Source organism: Octopus bimaculoides, chromosome 5 (genome assembly GCF_046866305.1).
Source record: "Octopus bimaculoides isolate indiv1 chromosome 5, ASM4686630v1, whole genome shotgun sequence".
Lineage (NCBI taxonomy): Eukaryota > Metazoa > Mollusca > Cephalopoda > Octopoda > Octopodidae > Octopus > Octopus bimaculoides.
The window spans coordinates 70,461,612-70,483,870 of record NC_142932.1 but is presented as its reverse complement, the minus strand read 5'-3'; the positions used below and the strand labels follow the sequence as shown (position 1 = coordinate 70,483,870).

Genomic DNA, 22,259 nt, shown 5'->3' with positions numbered 1-22,259 from the left:
CTATCTGGAATTTATACGTATATTTCGTAAATTTTCTATTTCTGACCATCTGTAGTAGCACTGTTATCAAGTAAAGGGTTGTGTGGCGTGTTTGCAAAGGAAGTGAATCGGTAGTGAACGTCGACGCTGTTGTCTGGCTTCTGTTAGTCAAAGTTTTAAACGCACCCTCTCATTCTTCTAATAAAGTCTTTGGTACAGTACATTGTAGAAGTATTCGATATAAGCTTTCGTTGTTGGTATAGGTATGTTCCTTAGCGAAGTTCCCAAAATAAAGTTTTTCCATTGTCAAGGGATTATTAGTTGTTAGAACTCTCCCAGACGGGATGTTCTGTCTTTTATTATTACCCTTGGGGATGTTTCAATCAATTTGAAGCTATGGGGTGATACACAAGAATTCAACTATGAGATCATTGCATCTTATGGCAAAAACAGTAGGAAGCTAATACAGTTCATGTCCTAATTTCTTATTTCTTTCTTCTAATTTCTTATATGTGTGAGTGTGTGTGTGTTTTCTTCATGTAAGATAAATTTATTAGTCGATTGGAAATATTTATTTCCGTATATAGGCCCGACGCCTTATGAAAATATTCCATTACTAATTACTAGATAAACACCACACCACCACTTTATGTTAAAGTGCGCCACTCTCTTGTGGTGGTTCCTGCTTTAAAGAATACGGATGAGGTAGTAAATTTTGAAAGTAAGTTTAGAATGCCACCCCAGTTGCTGACTAATGTTACCCTTAGGATTTTTCAGACTTTTCTCAACCGCACCGCTATCGGTCCAACCTCTCCTTTAAATGGCAAGACCGAGAAAGAGAGAGACAAGTATTGAGAGAGTGACTGGCTTTTGTGCAATTAAATTTCCGGTTTAGCGCCCTTTAGATGAATCTCCAATTACTTAATAATTGAGAGTAATCTCTCAGTTCTGTATACAAGGATGAAAGATAGGTTACTGATTTGGAGGTGTTTCTTTGTGGTATCCATTTAATACTATAACGTTGTAGTTGTTGTGTTGTAAATGAGATGATAACGATGTTGTTGGTTGTGGTAGCGTATCGCCAAAATTTAAGCTTGATCTGGTAATTCTACGATGAACATTTTTCTAGCTCTTATCAGCTCTTTATTTCAACACATCAGCTACAATGTTTTCTAAAATATCCTTTAGTTTTCTGAGGCGATGAGGTAGTATTTGAGAGAAATGCAACTACAGCTTCTTGCAGATTTAGTTGTATCAAACGTATGCGTTGCCAGGTAGCCTGATGTGTTCTACACATACAGCAAGGAGACGACAACTCCATTCATTGTTCTATATCATTTACCCCTCTATTTATATCAGAAGCTATAAGGTAATAGTATATCATACAAACGTAAACATTATTTATCTGTGAAAGAAGATTGTTTACAGATGTAACTCAGATTTATGAAACCACGTAATTACTAATAATATGATCACGTAGACTTTCCTCAGGTCAATACGCTGTGACTAATATAGTCTCCGGTTTATATATATATATATATATATATATATATATATATATATATATATATATAATGGGAGAGAGAGAGAGGGACAGAGAGAGAGGGACAGAGAGAGAGGGACAGAGAGAGAGGGACAGAGAGAGAGGGACAGAGAGAGAGGGACAGAGAGGAGGGAGATACATATATATAAATAGTCTAATATTATTTTCTAAATAGACTCTAGTCTAGTAATGACTAGCAAACAGCGGGTGAGCTTCATTAAATGTTATCCTGGAAAAAAATATTTCCTAATTAATTAGGCTGATGTAAACATAATTGTTAACCTTATGAATGTTGTCTAGTATTAAAATATCTAAATGAAATGGAGGAAACAATCAGTAATTAAGGTATTGCGGAATTCGAGCTGCATCATGTTGTTACTCAAGTTATAAACCAATTAGACGTAGTTTGGTACCTATTTAAAATCAAAGTCCAACATTGTCATAATTTTTACATGAGATATCGATATAACAATCTATATAACATTATTGGTATATAATCTATTAACTCAGGGTTAAAAACGGGAGATTTGTACTTGTCACACTACATCGATATTAAATAAATGCAGGGTATATTGTAAAAGAACAGCAAAGGTACAGGGCATGTTCTGATCTGGTCGGTTTCGATATCCTGTATACTCGAATTATCTTCATTCTTAATCAGTAAAAACGATCGTGTGTATCACTTTATTTTGATCGGTGTATAGGAGAAAATATGCATTGTCCCGGGCAACATATAAGCCAGATTAAGATACAGGCTCTGGATAAGGGTTTGTAAGTTTGTCGGTATATGTATGCGTATAAAGGCACATGTAATCGCCTGTGCATGATTTAGTTTTATAAAATCCATATATATATATATATATATATATATATATATATATATATATATATATAAGCAACGTAGCTAGTTCTAAAATCGCTATTAAAGATGCAAGTAGTAACGATACCGAAAAGTAATGTTGCCACTTCAGTGTAACTGTTCCATGCAGAATTATGTTACTGCCTTTTAACCCCAGGAAAGATTTTTGCAGCTGGTTAATGAAAAACAACCTGTATCTGATATATTACGAGTAAGGGTCCAGGTGTGACAAGATCAGTAGATCAGGACTGGTTTCAGGGTCTTACCCTTCCACAGTACTGGACACTTGCCTGCTAGACATGGGAGTCATTCGTCCTTACTCGCAATACATAAACAAATAAGCGACAATCAGCCGCTGGTCTTACAACAAGCAAACTAACTAGTTCTAAATTGTCTGTAAGTGATGTAACTAGTAATAATACTGGAACGTAATTTTTGTTGCCACTCCAGCATTTCCGTTCCATGTTATGAGTGAGATACATACATACATACATACATACATACATACATACATACATACATACATACATACATACATAGAATGTTCGAACTAAATTTGAGAGTTCACAAAACAAAAATGAAGCACAATGTCCTATCCAATAATAAAATTATTTTAAAGAGTTCAGAAATACCAAACAGATTATGCTCGAGCAATAACAATTTTTTCACAGTGGATACATTCAGTTTCCTCCAATCCTCAAGATGCCTCCAGCACCTAAGACCCTGGGAAAGTCTTCGAACATCTCCGTGATCTTGGTCACAAGATCAGCCTTGCTGTCGCAGGCAGAGCGGTTGGTGACTTTTTGAACTGTGCCTCACACTCACTGGCGTAGCTAGAATATGTACCGCTCGGGGCGGTTCTTAAATTTGCCGCCCTGGGACACCTTCAAAGAATACATTTTGCCTACAACAGATCTAAAAGTGGTACCACTCCCATAAAGTGCTGTCCGGAGCAGACCATCCCTTCCACTTCCTTCTAGCTACTCTAGTGCTCACATTTAGAATCTTTTACCTTTTCTATCTTTTACTTGCTTCAGTTAGTAGACTGTAGCCATACCAGGAACGACGCCTTCAATTCTTTTAGCCAAGCAGTGGTGCGAAACAAACAGACACATGCACACACACGCACACATATCTATATCTATATCTATCTATCCGTCTATCTGTCCTTCTATCGACCTATCTATCCATCTATCTATCTATCTATCTATCTATCTATCTATCTATCTATAAACATATCTATCTATCTATCTATCTATCTATCTATCTATCTATCTATCTATCTATCTATCTATCTATCTATCTATCTATCTGACGGACGTGCTGTCACATCGGCTACAGAGGTAAACCTCTTTTTGACCTTTTATTACCCACATTTTGTTGGAATTTTTTGTATATAAGGTGTGTGAAGCACCTAACTTTCTTTTTATTGTGTTTTCAAGGTAGGAATTAGCCCTTAGGGGCAGTTTCAACCTTTTTAAAATTATATATTTTCTTCTCGACGTTGAAAAATGTCGAGAAACATAGTCATAGAACGCTGGACAGAAACTTTGATGAACGAACATTTTCCTAGACTTGAGACGCTAGGAGAACAAAAAAATAAGTCATGCACGCGCACACACGCCAAAACAACAACAGACATCGAAAAAAAGAATGAAGCAACAGATTCTAAAGTCAAAGCTGTCAACGTCATGGATACTGTTAACAGCCCTGTCACCACCACCAACACCAACAACAAAAACAAAACTTTAACCAAGGTTACAAAACCATGCGTAAAACCGTCACAAATGTCTCTGACGTAAACACCATTTCTGCTGACGCCATCATCACCACCACCAACAACAACAACGACAACAACAACAACAACAACAGCAAGGACGCAAATTTATCGGCCGTCAGCACCGACACCACCACCTGTTCAACAAACTCTGCTGCCACTAACATCACCTTTCAACCCGGCAGTACCAACACTAGCATAAACAAAAATGTTCCAAAGAACATGTCCGCCAGCACAACAAAAACAAATTTCGCCGATGCTATAAAGGAAAAAAGGAGAATAGTGACATTCACACAACAACAAATTAAAAACACAAAATCCCTTCATACGAAAGAAGGCGATGATGTTAAAATAAACATTCCAAAAGAAATTATAGAACAAAAAAACAAAAAAATGCATCATTTATAAACTGGTAAACACAAAAACAAGACGTGCAGAAAATTTTAGCACAAATAAGATCGAGATATGCCTTAAACCTGTATGGGCTCATCAAGAACATGTCACGTGGGGACGGGAATTTGCCACGGTACAGGTGCGCTTTATAAATGAAAATTTAGCGAAGCAATTTTCGACACTCCCTCTCCGCACAGATAACTTGGTGATGATACCGAGTTATCTTGGACAGAGAGTGACCAAAGTAATTATAAAAAACGTGCCATCAGAAGTGGACACCCAATGGGTAGTATCGGCCGTATGCCTCGAAACGGAGGAGGCAAATATTTTGGAAATTACGGTCGTAGAGGAAAATAACTGGGGGGGGGGATCTGAAAATCCTTCTCCACATCACGGAGGAGGCTTCAGGGAAGATTCCTCCAAACATTAGACTGGCGGAGGAACACAAGCTGTATGTGGTGGTAGAGGGCAGGCGGCCTCGCTGTTACTTATGCAACAACGAGGCACGTCTGAAAAAGGACTGCCCACTGGCCGCTAAACAAAAACAACAACAACATCAACAAGAGAAGCAACTACCAAATACCCCCAACAGAAAAACTTTACTACCAACACCACCAGCAACACAAAAAACAACAGAAATATCAGCAATAACCACAACAGAAACTGCAAAAACAGAAGAGAAAAAAAAAGAAAATTCCAAGACTGCCTCTCCCTCCTCCATATCACATACACCACACACAAATAACAAGCAGCCAACACCAACAAAAACAGCAACACAAACACTCACAGAAACACACACAGACGCACAAAATTTGCTGTTACCTCTTTCTGACTCTTCAGAACTCTCATCGGATGAAGAGAGTGGGGAAGGGTGGAAAATAGCTACGAAAGGAAAGAGGAAGCGCAATAAGAAGAAAACAAAACAAGATGCAAACACAAACAAAGCAGGGAGATTCACATCTCCCGAAAATACTCCTAACACCAATTGTAAGATGCAAAAAACAATGCTAACAGCAATAGACAGTACAAACACAGAGTTGATGAATTACATCAACTCTAAAACAAACATCACAAATAACGACATCAAAACAAACAACCACCCACACACAACACCGCCAAAACACATTAAAATTTACCATATATCACCAGCATTGCACCACAAAATAAAATCCCTCTACCCCAACTCGGTAGGGGGATGTCAAAAATATTTGTGCAAGAAATTGTACAATAGCCTCCTTGGTGAAAAATCCAAGGAGGAAACAAAACTTGCAAACAGTAAGTAGCTCATTTTCCCTTTCCTTTTGTGCTTTAAAGCACACGTATAAATAGACTCATGATGAAGATTGGTTGTGTGAATGTGCGTGGCTTGGGGTCCCCTTGAAAACAAGGGTACCTCTTAAATGACATCAAGTCACACAATTTGGATATCATAGCCATTAGTGAGACTAGACTCCATGAACCGCGGGCCCTAAAGTCCATGTTTGGCGGACAGTTTAACATTTATTTTTCTCCCTGTCTGCCGAGGATGGGCGGTAGTGGCACGGCGGTTCTTTTTCGCAAGAGTGTGGATCTCCAAGTAAAGACGATATTTACGGACCCGGAGGGTAGACTGGTTGTCCTAGATGTGGACGGCAGCGATGGAGGCGCTTTTCGGCTGCTGGCAGTTTATGTGCCTCCTTTAACGGGTTGGTCGGACTTCTTTCGACGTCTAGGAGTATTCCTGGGAAAGTCTCGTCCCTTGCTTTTAGTGGGGGATTGGAATGCTACCTTGGACACGCATCTAGACTACGTGGGGAGTGACAAAACTAGAAGGAGATAAAAAGCCTCAGAGACCTCCTCAGACGCTTCCAGTTGTCTGACAGGTACCGACTCGACCACCCAAATGTGCCAACGTGGACTTGGAGCAACCGCATTGGGTCGTCGAGATCGTATCTAGATAGGATAGTGTGTAGGACAAGAGATAGAGATAGTTTAGGATGTCCACAATTCTACATAGTCAGCTACACGGATCACAAATTTGTGACGTGTACGCTACACTTAGATAAGGCACATAGGCAGGAAACTAAACGCGTCTTTCCCGTCGAGACAGGTTTTCAGAGACCGGATTAGCACGTTAGTAAAGAGGGCTTTGACGGGAGTCATCTTCAACAACAAATGGTGGTTTGCCCTCAAGAGAGCAGTAAGGGCGGAAGCAATAAGGTATAGCAGGGCACTAGCTGTACAGAGGAACAGAGTAGAGGGGAGCTATTGATAAAGTTAGAAGAGGCATTGCAAAGTGGCATCGCATCCAACGTTTTAGCGGCGAGGTTGGCCATCGACCAACACTTCAATGCTAAACACGAAGGGTGTGCTGTCAGGGCTAGGATGCGTGCTCTGAGGAATGAAGGTGTTGGAGCTGCACGAGAGGCCCGGGTGGCGGAGGTGCAACGGGGTAACAGAGCCACCATCCGGTCTCTAGTAGACGAACAGGGGCGCGAATTGCTCGAGCCGAGCAAGATGTGCGAGGCGTTTCAGCGGCATTTTGCCCGACTGTTCGGGAGGTGTGGCGAGCTAGAAGGCAGGGTGGACTTTAGTGCCTACCTGCACAGCTTGCCACGACTCTCGGCAAGAGACGCGGAGTGCTGCGAAGGGGTCATCACGGCGGAGGAGGTGAGGGACGCGATGGCGGGTTGCTCGACGGACAAATCTCCGGGTTTGGATGGTCTGCCCTACGAGCTTTACAACTGTATGCCAGACTTGTTTGGAGACGCCTTGGCGGCCGTGTACTGCAACTGGCAGCATAACGGGAACATTCCCGGTTTTGTGAGCCGAGGAGCGGTAATGCTGCTGAAGAAAAATCTAAACAAGGGGGACGCCATAGATAACTTTAGGCCCATCACTCTGCTCAAGGTAGACTTGAAAATGTTGTCCTAGGTGTTAGCCAAGCGGTTGGCGCTTGTCATCGAGAAACTGGTCGGCACGGAGCAGACGTGCACCGTGCCGGGCCGCAGCATCCATGACAACCTCCATCTGATGCGCTACATCATAGAGAGGGTAGTTAAGGAACCTGGCATGGGTGGGGCCCTGATCAATTTGGATCAATTGAAAGCTTTCGATAGGGTAGACCATCGATACTTGGAGGCCGTCCTCGAAGCGGCCGGCTTCGGTCCCGTTTTCCACGGCTGGATGGCTGCCTTGTACACAGGCATCCGTTCGGTTGTTCGCGTCAATGGACGTCTATCGGGACCCTTCGACATTGCACGTTCGGTCCGTCAGGGATGCCCCCTGTCGCCGCTCCTGTACGTATTGACTCTCGAGCCACTACTGCGGAAGCTGGCGACGCTGAGGGGCATCCCGCGAGAACTGAGGTGCGGGACGAGCGTGTCGGCATACGCAGACGACGTCACCGTCATAGCGTCTAGCCACGAGCACGTCGAGCTTGTCGGCGAGACACTGAAAGACTACGAAGCAGTGACGGGAGCGAAAATCAACCGGGATAAGTCGGTGGGTTTGCTGCTCGGCACCTGGACAAGCAAGCCCATACCGTCCGGCAGCGCTTCAGTAGTGGGACGCTGGACGGACGGTCCGGTCAAGTTGCTCGGAGTCTGGTTCGGTCCGGACTGGACATGCAAACGGAGAAGAACTGGGACGAGATAACGAGTAGGGTGGCCACTCTCTGCCGGCAATGGTCCGAGTGGAAGCTGTCCCTAAAAGATTGGGCGGAGGTGGGGAACGCGTACATCGCGTCCATCATCGAATAGCGCCTGACCGTCGTGCCTTGTCCCGATCGAGCCATCACCGAAATGGAGCGCATCCCCTTCCGCTTTTTGTGGAAAGGAAGCGTTCCGATGGTGAGGCGATCCGTTTGTTGCCAACACTCGCTGAAAGGAGGGCTGGGCATGCCGTGGTTGAAGATGCGCAGACATGCGCTGAGACTGCGACATCTCCGGCTCTACGTAGACGACGGTGAGCAGGTGTGGTCGCCGTTTGTGCGACGCGCCTTCCCGCAGCTCGTCTCCATGACCGAGCTGCAGTCGTGGATCAAAAAGAGGCCGCGGAATGGCGAATGGCACCGTGAGTGTCGCGTTGCTCTGCAACAACTTTGCAGTCCCGGGTCGACCTTGAGCGGCTGCATCACAACGAAGTCATTCTATAGGGGATTAGTGGAGGGCAGGTACGACGATAATCTCGGGGCGAACCTGGGCGTCGACGAGGAATACCTGACCCGCCTGTTCAGGACGACTTTCGGGCCGGGACTTATGGACAACTTCCAGAGTTCCCTGGCCTGGCAGTGCTACCGAGAAGCGATACCTGTTCGGTATAAGCTCTATAGACACGGCTCGCGAAATGCGGGGCCGACCTGCCCGAGATGCGGTCAGAGCGACGAAACCGTTCTGCACGCACTCGTGCAGTGTCCAACCATTTCGGAGTTGTGGGCTTATGTCGAACGACTGCTGTCACGTGTGGGACGAGTCGGTTTATCAACCGAGTCTATCGTCAATATCGTCACGCCTCCTTCCTTTAAACGGGAAGGAAGAGCTGTATTTATTGTACTTGTGGCTATGGCGAAAGAATGCATCTGGTGGACGCGTCTGAAAGGATTAGAGACAAACACTTTCCTCTCTGGTCAATCTCTCATCAACTTTTTCAAGTATCACTTGAAAAGGAAGGTGACAGTAGAGAGGCAAGTGTTGTCTAGCAAATGTTTCGAAAAAAGATGGATGCACGTAGCAAAAATGGGACGTATAAATGACGAAGCCACCTTGACCATGATTCTATAAAACGGTAAACCTAGAGAGTTACTTCCTTTTTTTTTCCTTTCGTAAATAAAAGTGTGTAATGTAATTTGTGACATTAAAATGACAGAGGTTACCGTGGTCTTTTCGTAGGTTTTTCTTTCCACGGATAACCTCCCCATTTCTTGGGAATTTTCTGTATTATTTCGTATTTTTTGTAAATACCCCAAACGTTTTGCGATGTTTTTTTTCATCGTTGTCCCCACTTTTGTTTTGTTTTTTTTTCTGCTTTGTTTTCACCCCACCCCCTCGAAAAGAAAAACTCTGCATTTGTATTTTGTCCCCTCTGTGTTAAGCCCTGTGTGGCTAATAAAAAAAATCTATCTATCTGTCTGTCTGTCTGTCTATCTCCCTCTCTCTCTCTCTCTCTCTCTCTCTCTCTCTCTCTCTCTCTCTCTCACACACTCTCTCTCTGTATATATATATATATATATATATATATATATAATTACAAACACACACACACATATATATGACACATGTACGTATATGTGTGTATATATAGATATGTATGCATATAATTACATACACACACATACACAAACACACACAAACTGACACACACAGATACATGCTTACACACGCGCGCGCACACACTCACACATACACACGCACACACATATATCATTACATATGTGTCCGTGCTTGTGCTTCCCAAGTATAAGTACCATACTTTTTTTTATAAGAGATATAGGTACTGTGGGTCAATTTGTTCGACTAGAAACCTTTCAATGCAATGCTGCAGCATGGCGGCAGTCCAGTTACTGACGCAAGTAAAAGATAAAAAAATAATATATATATATCTTTACAATGAGTATGCCTGTGATATACATACACATTTAATAGTTGGATGACCACGCTTTCAAACGCATACATAAACATATCTGCATAGGAACAGACATAGCACTGCGGTCAGAAGCTAGCTTCTCAACTATATGATTCAGGAATCTGTTCTGCGTGGATACTTAGGCAAGTGTCTTCTACTATTGTCAACCACAATCTTGTGAGGGGATTTCGTAGACAGAAACTGAAATGAGCCGATATATACTCATATGTGTGTGTGTGTGTGTGTGTGTGTGTGTGTGTGCGCGCGCGTGTGTGTGTGTGTGTGTGTCTGTGTGTGCGCGTGTGTGCGCTCGTGTGTATATGTGTGTGTGTTTTTGTGTTTTTGTGTCTGTGTTGTACTCCACCACCGTTTGACAACCAGTGCGGGTGTGTTGATGTCGTAACTTTGCATTCGAAAAACAGATTAATAGATTAAGTACCAGGCTTTAAAAAAAATAATAAGTAGCGGGGTCGATACTTTCTAGTGAAAAACCTTTAAAGCGTAGCTTCAGCATAGTATGATGTCAGAAGCACGAAAAATATACAAGTTATAGTCATACACATATAAATATATGCATACATACAAGCGTCCATGCATACATATATACAAACATACATACGTACTTACATATGTATGTATGTATGTATGTATGTATGTATGTATGTATGTATGTATGTATGTGTATATGTATGTATGTATGTGTATATGAACATTTATCTCGCTCCTTCATCTGCTTACCTTCTATAAAGTTAGAGAATGTTCTCTGAATTGGAATAAATGACTTAGAGATATAGAAGTAAATCATTCGAAAAATCTTAACGACGTTCTGTAAATTATACGTTCATTGTCGCCGCCGTTATGTCACGTGAAACCGATGCGGTTTTGTGCGTGAGATTCAAATTCCTAACCTTTTTTGTGTCAGCGTTAACAATATTCGAAATCTTTATGTTGATTTTCCTTCGTGAGAGGATTAATGAATCTTTATCTGGGTGAGTTCTCTGAATTTAATTGGATTTTTCTTTCGCTTACAGAATGAATGCTGTTTTTTTTTTGTTTTTTTTTTATTGTCATTTTGTTTGGATGTAAATTGTTTCGGGTATATTTTGGTAGTTTTGCATTGATTCATTGCTTCACAAATTGGTTATTTTTAGGAATTTAGTCTTCGTTGCGTCATTACACAAGAATTATTTCTACTTGTGATCAAGTTTAATGTTTGTTTTGTCTGACTAATTTCATCTTCTTTGCAAAATCTGTAAATAATTTAAAATAAGATTATTTTCAAATATATTTAAATATGAGCTAGTGCCAAGAGACATGCTCTCCATTTCCTTGTGTAGGTCTGTTGCATTTCTTCACCTAGCGGTTTGATTATATTTCGTGACAGTATATTTCTTTCTTTCTTTTCTTTTTTTTTCCTTTTGTTCCTTATTTATTGTTTGTAAAGATCTGCGAGACCATATTGTACCATTGCCCCACATGTTTAAGGCATGTGTATTCAAGTATAGCTTCAATTCATTTGACTGGGTTTAACGATTACTCACTCAGTCATGTGGAGAACATCCTAACTTCTCACATTATGCAATTGGGATAGGCACCACATGCATGACAACGCCACGTATATGGAAGACCCAATATAAGCATGGTATCTCTATATACACCAAAGACAGTCACACTAGATAATTCTACGACCTATACAATCTCTCAAGCAGTACGTTTACATACGTTATGTCCATGTGTTTATCCAAATCCCTCTCACTATTTCATGGTTGTTTTTATAAATTCTGCCAAATACCAGGCCACCAACACAAACTACATCCTTTTATTTTTTACCACTCAAACATTGCTCACCAAAACTTGCTTCTTACACAAAATACATTTTTAAATGTCTCAATCACTACAGAAATATGATGAAGTATTCTAACACCGAAGGACCACTCGAATGATTAACACTGCATTACTAAGGGACACACTTCAGACACTGGCCCACGTGCCAGTTGTCCCTTTTCTCTTATATTTTTAATGGCCTTTTACTCTTCGGAAGTTGCTGGAGTCTTAGCTCTGTACTCAAATACCTCTTTGTCTCCGAAATATTATCTTTTCACCTTTCATCAGCCCTAGTCCGTTCAGATCCACTCTACCTGACCCACCAACACCTATTATGCCCAACAGTTGCTTTCTAGAACCTTTGCACTCTGGACTCTCCTTCCTGTTTCTGTATTTTTTTGTATCTGTCGATCTGCAAGAGTTTATAAACAGAACATCAATTCTACCAAGTTCACAGGGACTTGCAAATACAATGAACACTGCCCATTTCTTCAGATTCTGCCGGAAATATAACACAGAAAAGTTAGGTTCAATTATCATTTGTGTTCCATTATTCTGCGTCATAATGGGGACAGCATGACATTCGACCGTCGTAAAGCCTGGTCAGATTTTATCAATCAATGATTAATGATTCTAAAAAATGCCACCTATACATTTATGGATTTTTGTTACGCATGTAGAAATACACATAAAATTCTTAATAAAACAAATGAAAACAATATGTAAAGAGAGTTTTTATTAAAAAGCAGAGAAAATAAGTTATCACTTGCATCGATATATGAGTGTGCGCACAATGTATATGTAAATATCTGTATGACATTCCTACAAAGATCCTTCAAAGGAACCTCCATTTCGGCGACGTGTATTCGTTAATGATTCTTTCGGTCATTAACCAGCATTGATAAGCATATGAGAGGGTAGGCACGAAAATGTTGCTATTATATGTATACAACCCGATGTCTAATTCATTGTATATTCTCAAAGTTTCCACTCCAATTTGGCCTGGGTTCGTAATTCTATCTATCCTGATTAATATTCATTAACTTATAGATTCAAAACAACGTTTTCTTGAAAATATTGGAAAAAGTTTCATAAGTACACACGCACACGTTTCAAGATTTACCAAAATATTTTCTGAAAAATAATTCATTTGCAAAAGCACAGAAGCTGTTTGCCTAATCGGACATGTGGATGGTTCACTAAACTTACACGCGGAAACGTTGCTGTTGCTCTTGATATTTAGCTTCAAGTCGTTCTATACCAAGCGGATACGTGATAAAAAAAGCATTACATCCATCACTATGTCGTACTAGCCTCATGTAAGCCGGTGTGTTTATTGCAGTTGTTTCTACCGACTTGACCTAACAGACATAATAAACCTTATAGCCTCATATTCATAGATTTTGTTGAAATATAGATTTAAATCGCTCTGAAACTTTTATATATATCTTCACTTACTGTTAGGGAATAATTTTATTCTTTACGCATGCACTGCTTACTACACCACGTACAACAACATCTGATAGCTAGAAGTATCATAAAAGTATGATAATATAGATAACTGATTAGTTTTAGACTCCCTTCCATAATCTACAAAGTATCTGGAATGGAAATGTGTAAACAGTTGTTTACAAAAATGAGTTGTCCTTGGCTATTAGATTAGATAATCACGCGAGTAAAAAGTCAACTTATATTAGTCCTAAGCATACTTACTACTCGACGATATGGTAATACTACCGAGGTTTATAAATGCCCTGAAAAGTAAGAATGGCAGTTTAGCCCATCTAATGGCTTTTATTTTCAACAAAAATATCAATGTGTGTGTGTGTGTGTGTGTGTGTGTGTACGCGTGAAGGTTCATGGCCTGGTGAACAGGATGTCGCACTCATGACCGTTAGATCGTGGGTTCGATTCCCTGATTGGGCAGCGCGTTATGATCTTGAGCAAAAGACTTCATTTCACGTTGCTCAAGTCCTACTTTCGATCAGTGGGGAATGTTGGCCTGCTCGCCTAGCCAGCAGCGTCGTGTCACTTGAAGGCTAAAACAATGCAAAAACACATTGTGAGCAGCGTTGTTTAACAACGCTTGATAGCCTGGTCGGTCAAGTGATCACGTGATATGTATACATTTTTAGAATCATTAATCACAGATTGATAAAATGTATGGATGTAGATATGTATGTATGAATATATGTTTTTATGTAACGGTGATTATATAAACTGAAATTGCAAATATTAGCGAAAACGCATATAGATATACATACATATATATACATTGCATATATATTCAAACACAGGCATACACACATTGAAGTATATTTCTGAACAGTCACGTGCATGGGTACGCACATGCACGCGCACACACTCGCGCACACGCACAACACGCTCATACATATGCATTTATATGTGTGTGTGTGTGTGTGTGTGTGTGTGTGTGTGTGTGTGTGTGTGTCTGTGTGTATAGAGAGAGCGAGGAAGAGAGAGAGGAAGAGAGAGAGAGGAAGAGAGAGAGAGGAAGAGAGAGAGGAAGAGAGAGAGAGGAAGAGAGAGAGAGGAAGAGAGAGAGAGGAAGAGAGAGAGAGGAAGAGAGAGAGAGGAAGAGAGAGAGAGACAAAGAAAACGAGAAAGAGGAAGAAAGAGAGAGAGAGAGACCAAGACAGGGAGAGAGACCAACAAAGAGAGAGAGATGATACGATTCTGAGTCCCTAAGAGTATTTTTCATACCCTGAAACGTTATATATCCTAAGACTCAAGCAATGTAAAACATCTATTCAACTTAGTAGATATGACGTTTAATGTATCACAAGAAAATTAATATGTCAAATTTGAGTGAACGTGGGTATGTTAATAAAGGAATTGCAAAAGGCGACTAAAGGTCGCTGACAAGCGGAGTGATTGATCAATCCCTTTGTCAAATAATCGATTAGTTGATTAGTTATTTAACTTACTGACTAATACTAATAATATAAAGACGAGATTATTTAATGACCTACGATGTAACGCACATACACTCATACGCACACGCTCACACATATAGATATAGATATTACTTAGTGCAGCATGAATTACAACTAAGAGTAAATTATTATTACCAGTAAGTCGTTCCTCCGAGAATTAGTGACACATCTATTAGGACTTTGTTAAGTAGAAACCAGAAATGTCTTCTGCAGACGAAAAATGTACGTGCACTTTGTACATGTACTCATCACCTGAAACATTTTGGTTTGTAAAATATTTCTGAGAAATATTTTGTAACCAATTGGTAAAACTCGGAGCAGCGACTTTGTCAGTTACGTAGATTATATTAGGTGATATATATGTATTAAAGGTCTACATATTTGCTGTTATACATCGAATATTGGTTGGATAACCATGAAGATAATATTTACCCCTGCCATTTATCAAGAAGTCTAGATGTCCGTTACAAGTCTAAAGCAACAGATCAACGGAGTTCACCTATTTTCGGTGTGGTAGAATATTTAACTCTTCATTGCTTTACCATTTGTCCAGAGGCGTGGTTTTCCTGACAACAGGAAAATAAGCCATCTATTTTATATGGATGATTTAAAACTATATGGCAAAGATGATGAATAGCTTAAAGGACTATTACATACTGTGAAATGATTCAGTAATGATATCGGGATTTATTTTGGCCTTGAAAAGTGTGCTAAAGCCACTTTTAAGAATGGGAAACTGGTAAAGCCATGTTCAATAGAATTAGATGTCGAAACAGTAATAAAGGAACTTGAGCAGGAACAAACCTATAAAAACCTAGGAATAAATGAAGGCTCTGGTATCCAGCATGCAAGCATGAAAGAGTAGGTTAGGGAGGAATGTTATAGAAGAGTTTTGAGCAGTTCTGAAGTCTGAGCTGAATGCATATAATAAGGTGTTAGCCATAAATTCCTTAGCAGTCCCAGATGTACTTTATAGCTTCAATGTGCTTAACTGGAATACCAGTGAAATAATGAAAATTGATAGAAAAATCCGCAAGCTACTGACTTGTAATAAGAAGCAACATCCAAAGGCAGACGTGGATCGTCTTTACCTTCCCAGAGCTCAGGGAGGTCGAGGCTTGATCCAGCTTGAACTTACGTACAAACCCACCGCAATCAAACTGGCCAAATACCTTGAAACACCCAACGATTTGGATGCTGAAACTTGTTGAAAAACATGAAAGACCGAAAATCTTCACTCTATTCTGAAAAAGAGCAAAAAATTCGCTACTGATCTCTTAGATACCCACCAGCTTGATCAGGTTGAAGGAAATGCGCCAACTGCTGCTGCAAAGAAAATAAAATTAATTGTAAATACAAAAGCACATGAAAAATTAGCTAGCAGATGGGAACAGAAACCTCTGCATGGCAAGTATGTGACCCGTAGCAAACAAGCTGATGTCGAACAGAAGCACACGCATCAATGGTTACGAAACTCAAGGCTAAAAGCAGAGAGTGAAGGTTTCATATTAGCTGCTCAAGACCAAAGCTTATTAACACGGAACTACCAAGTCAATGTGATAAAACATGGAGCTGACCCAAAATGCCGATTTTGTAACGATGCGATTGAAACTATAGACCACCTAATCTCAGGGTGTAGAGTCTTAGCACCTGTAGAATATAAAGCAAGACATGACAGAGTTGGCCAGTATTTAAACTGGACAATATGTCAGCATTATAAAATCAAAACCGCTGACAAATGGTATAAACACCATCCTGAAGCTGTGACTGAAGGAGAAAATGTATCGATTCTCTGGGACTTCCCCGTACATACTGACAAGGCTATAAAAGCTAATAAACCGGATATCATCATAAAAGATCAGACAAAGAAGACGTGTTTATTAATTGACATGAGTATTCCCCCTGATCATAATATAGCGGCGAAAGAATTTGACAAGATCAGTAAATATAAAGACTTGCTAATAGAAATTGAAAAAATGTGGCACCTCAAGGCGACTACCGTACCAGTGATTGTAGGATCTCTAGGAATAATAACAAAAGGTATTGAAACCTATTTGAAAATGATACCAGGCTTACCATACCGACAGGAAGTGTAACAAATCGTGCTAACTGGAACGACTCATGTACTGAGAAGAGTATTATCGCTGTTAAAACAACATCCATTCTTGAATATATTGATGTTTTATTTTTTTTTAATACATATTTTACCTATGAATTTGCGTGTGTAAACTGGGAATGCATACAATGAGCTTCTCTGCCTTAGGTGTACGGAAAACACTTGGCGAGAAATGGAAGAAAATTTGAAGAAAGAAAAAAATAACAACAACATAATAATAATAATGATAATAATGATAATAATAATAATAATAATAATAATAATAATAATAATAATAATAATAATAATAATAATAATAATAATAATAATAATAATAATAATTGCTGCACAAGACCAAAGCCTCCCCACCAGAAATTAACCAAAAACACATAATGAAAAGAAATATAACAAGTAACTGTAGAATATGTGGAGATCGACAAGAAACAATAAATCATATTATCTCTGGCTGCCCAGTCCTGGCTAAGAAGGAATATATTCACAGACACGACAGAGCTGGGACCTATATACACTGGAAGCTATGCCAACATTATGGAATAGCAACAGAAAAAAGATGGTATAAACACACGCCAGAAAAGGTCACAGAAAACGAGAAAGCAACCATACTCTGGGATATGCCAATACACACAGATAGAGAAATTAAGGCAAATAGACCAGATATAGTTGTCAAAGATCATGAAGGAAACAAATGCCTTCTAATTGATGTTTCAATACCAGCAGATGACAACGTTTCTCTAAAAGAAATGGAAAAACTTTCAAAATACAAAGACCTGGACATAGAAATAACTCGAATGTGGAATCTAAAAACAGAAACAATTCCTATCATAGTAGGTGCCTTAGGTATAATAAAAAAATATTCAGACAAATACATAACAAAAACACCAGGACTTACAAATATATATAACATACAGAAAATTGCACTACTGGGTACTGCACACATTCTACGCAAAACACTTTCAATACAGTAAACATAAGAGCACCACAGCAAACCACAGCACATACCCAAGGCGCACAGAGCTGCGCTCGGTAGTGAAGTGAAAGCACGTTATAAAACTACTGAATAATAATAATAATAATAATAATAATAATAATAATAATAATAATAATAATAATAATAATAATAATAATAATAATAATAGTCAAGACGAAGAGCGTGATTCCATTGTAATAGATATTTTATTGGTAGAACGATATTTCAACAATAAGTCTGTCTTTGTCAAGTAATAAAAATCAAAATTATAGAAATATAAACGTAAAGTATGAACGAGAGCAACCAGCTTCCATACGTTGATGGAAAGACATCATCAGATTTTAAGTTTCAATTTTATTATAACAAACAAAACGAAAAAGACAGAAAAAAAACAGAAAAAAGAAAACGACAGAAATCGATGCACAACATAGCAAAGATTAGTACGGAAAGTCATATATAAAATGTCTGTAAAAATCTGTAAACACTGAGAACATGGAAATGATAAGGATCACAACATATCTATTATGATTCCTGATGGAATTCACTTCAGTGATGTTGTTGCACAATGGAGAGGACATACCTGTCTTGTGACTGTTTTTCAAAATACAGCGTACAGATACTCCGATGTTCGTTTTCTTGGAGTCAGAAATAGAGGTCAATAATTATCTTATATTCTTATTCTGTCTAAGGGCTACAAAAGGCGGCTGGGGAAATATTTCAGACAGAAATCTTATGATTTATACAGAAGGTGGAACATGTAGAGATTGCCATTTGATGTACGCTGCAGAATACACGAAACACAACTTATATTTATGTTGGTTGTAAAACCAAACAATTAAGCAAAAGGTTTAATGGGCACAGATTCAACGTCAGGCACTATAACAGTAGTTCGACAGAACTTGCTGAACATTTCGTTTCAAGTGGCTGCAATTTTGAGAAAGACTTGAAAGTACATATTCTCAGAAGATTTTCTGAATCTGCTTCACTTTCACTTCTCAGAATGTGTAAGGAGAAATATATTTGCGGGTTATTAACATCACGCCCTGGAGGAATGAATAAAAGGACAGGAGAATATCATCAAATTTATACAAAGCAGTTTTGTATAGATTAAATATTCTCCTTTTTCTCTTTTTGCTTTCCTCTTTTTTTTCTGTTTTTTTTTCTGTTGTTTTCTTTTCGCCTGTTATAAAATTGTAACTTAAAAATTGATGATGTCATTCCATCAACGCTGGTTGCACTCGTTCATACTTTACGTTTAAATTTCAATAAAGGTGAATTTTCATCACTTCTTCTTTTGAACTTGACAAAGACAGACTTACTGTTAAAATATCGTTCAATCAAAAAAATATCTATTACAATCAAATCGCGCTCTTCTTCTTGGCTGTTTACCTTTGTGAAGAGTTACGTCAATCCTTTTCAAAATAACAACAACAACAACAACAACAATAATAATAATAATAATAATAATAATGCTCATTATCGCAGATTTGCTTGTCAGTTGCTTCACCTCAATCACTCGAGCCCTTCCCTCAGTGAGTGACAATACGTGCATCTCTGATCAAGAGCAGGAGAGCATCATAGCCATGTGTTAAGAGGATTTCTTTTGGGTTTGAATAATTCACCCTTGGAAACATGGATGTCTAGTTCATTATCCCTAAGCAAACCTTATTCAGGGACCTTCTAAGTAAGATAGGCTACTCGACCGAGATAAAAATACTGAGCCCCACCTACAAGTTCATGTGCTGCGTGTCTTGATAATAGACCACCATGTCCAGCACATATGGTTATGATGCATGTGAGTGGTGTACCCTTATCAGATGGGTAGTCATGATGGGTATATTGGGCTTCATATATTTCTACCCAGTGCCAATTTGCCCTCTCACTCAATAATAATAATAATTATTATTATTATTATAGTAATAATAATAATAATAATAATAATAATAATAATAATAATAATAATAATAATAATAATAATAGCCCTGAAGCAGTACCAGGCAGTGGCTCTCATGGCTTCTGATCTTAACTGATTGTAAGTGTTATCATGTACATTGTATTGTCTTGGTATAAAAAGATGGGCTACAGCAGATATTCTGCTTAATACCACAGATTTGCTTGTCAGTTGTTTGACTTTAACCAGTTGAGCATGTCCCTTGGTGGCTGACAATATGTGCATCTCTGATCATAAGCAGAAGTAGTGGGGGAGCATCATAGCCATGTGTTGAGAGGAATTCTTTGGGGTTTGGATAATTCACCTTTGGAAACATGGGTGTTTTGCTCAACATCCTTAAACAACCCTTATTCAGGGACCTTTTGAGCGGGATGGGCTACTCGACTTGAAGAAAATTCTAACTGGGCCCCACTTGCGAGGTCATGCGCTGTTTATCTTGATATGAGATCACCATGTCGCCCAAATATGGTTGTGATGCATGTGCCTGGTATACCCTTATCAGACGGGTAGTCATGATAGGTATACTGGGCTTCGTATATTTTACCCCAGTGTCACTTTGATGGCACGCACTGCTCTCTCACTCAATAATAATAATAATCGCCATGATATGGAAGCTACGAGAGTCCCTATTGCCATTGGAGCATTGCGTTCAATACTACTCAATCTGAAAATAACATCTGAAAACCTTAAAGGTACCCTACAATTTAGATGTATTGCAAAAGTCGGCTTTACTTCGAACTGCACGCATATTGCATAAAGTACTGTCTGAGGTCCGTGTTGTGGTTTGACAAAGAATACAACCCCCCCGGTAGACACAATATCTTCCATCATAAATCTCATGATATTGTATACTGTGTGACGTCTATAATAATAATAATAATAATAATATTAATAATGGTTTCAGATTTTGGCACAAGGCCAGCAATTTCTAGGGGAGTGCTCAACTGTTACTTATATTGACCTCGAAAAGATGAAACATAAATTCAACCTCGATGGAATTTGAACTTGGAACAAAAAAGACGGACGAAATACCGTTAAACACTTTGTCCGGCGTGCTATTGATTCTGACAGCAGAAAATTGCTTTATGTTGAATTTCTTGGAATTTAAATTGGAAACATTGTAAATTTCTTAGCAAAATACACACCGTAGGTCAAATCGACTGATGTGATGGATTTCGTAACAGCCATTACGAAAATATTGTCCATGCATCACCTACTACAATTGAGAAAAAATACACATATAAGAATGACCACAGCGATAACAACAACTTAAATCATAAGGAATGTGAAAGCAACACCACCCCCACGATTCACACCACAGCAAAAGAAAACTAACAAGAACAGCAACAACGATAAAGCAAATGAAAACGTCAACAGCAATATGAAAGAAATTGAAAAGTACAACAATAGAGAAAAGAACAAAAAACTGAAACCGTTGGACAAAAAGCAAAAATTAATTTCCCATTCAACACACCTGCAAGTTCCACCCACACCACCATCAAAACCAATCTTACCAACACAAAAGCAATGAAAACAAGACTTGTAAATCTAGCGTTGGTGGTCCCGCGTATGTGACGGGGGAAATTGGCGCTCAACATAACAAAATCCATTCAGCAAGAAACCAATGCTAGAATCTTAGGACAGTTATAGTTAAAACTATAACAGCAAGAAAAAGAAGGAAAAAACAGATGACACAATAGCAGATGGAAAGCTGCCCCCGACCAATCTGAGGTATAAAAGACATATATAGTGGAAAGACGTTTGGAATAGTGAAAGTGATATTCGCTACATACAATGAGGCTAATAAGCACTACATAGACATTCGGTCAAGTGCCAAACTGTTCATAATCCCAATTTACATTAGCAGCAAAGTGTTAAAATATATCTGCAGTATCGAAATTTTTGGACCAAGATATGGAGGTGTTGATCTAAACTATTTACCAAATTCTTGGAAGCCTTTCCGGACCTAGTCAATCAACTAGAAGATGCAAAGCTCCATGTTGCCGTTGTAGGCATAATGCTGATGTAGCACCAATAAAAGTAGGTGGTCAGAGCATCAACAACAGTAAAACTGCCAAACAAGAAAACTGTAGTAACAGCAGCATCTACAGCAGTAGCTGTGATAATAGCAACAACAGTGGAAGCGTTAGCAAGTAGAAATAAAATCATCATAACAAGGGCCACTACACCACGGGCAGAAGCAGTAACAAAAGCAACAGAAACCCGCAAAACAACATCAACTATATCAACAAAATCTCCTCAAAAACATAAATCTCCTCGACCCACACCACC

At 39.3% G+C, this 22,259-nt stretch overlaps 1 protein-coding gene across 5 annotated transcripts in view; it reads left to right on the top strand.

Annotated features, from left to right (window-relative positions):
* Positions 1 to 22,259, top strand: part of LOC106868231 (dopamine receptor D2) — a 1,508,130-nt gene that overhangs the window by 1,124,332 nt on the left and 361,539 nt on the right. The window contains exon 1 of one of the 5 annotated variants that reach the window (XM_052967720.2): positions 11,001 to 11,141. The exons of the other annotated variants lie outside the window; for them this stretch is intronic. The gene's annotated coding sequence lies outside the window, so the exon portion shown is untranslated. Of the gene's footprint in view, positions 1 to 11,000; positions 11,142 to 22,259 lie in introns of those variants that run through there. 5 annotated transcript variants of the gene reach the window in all.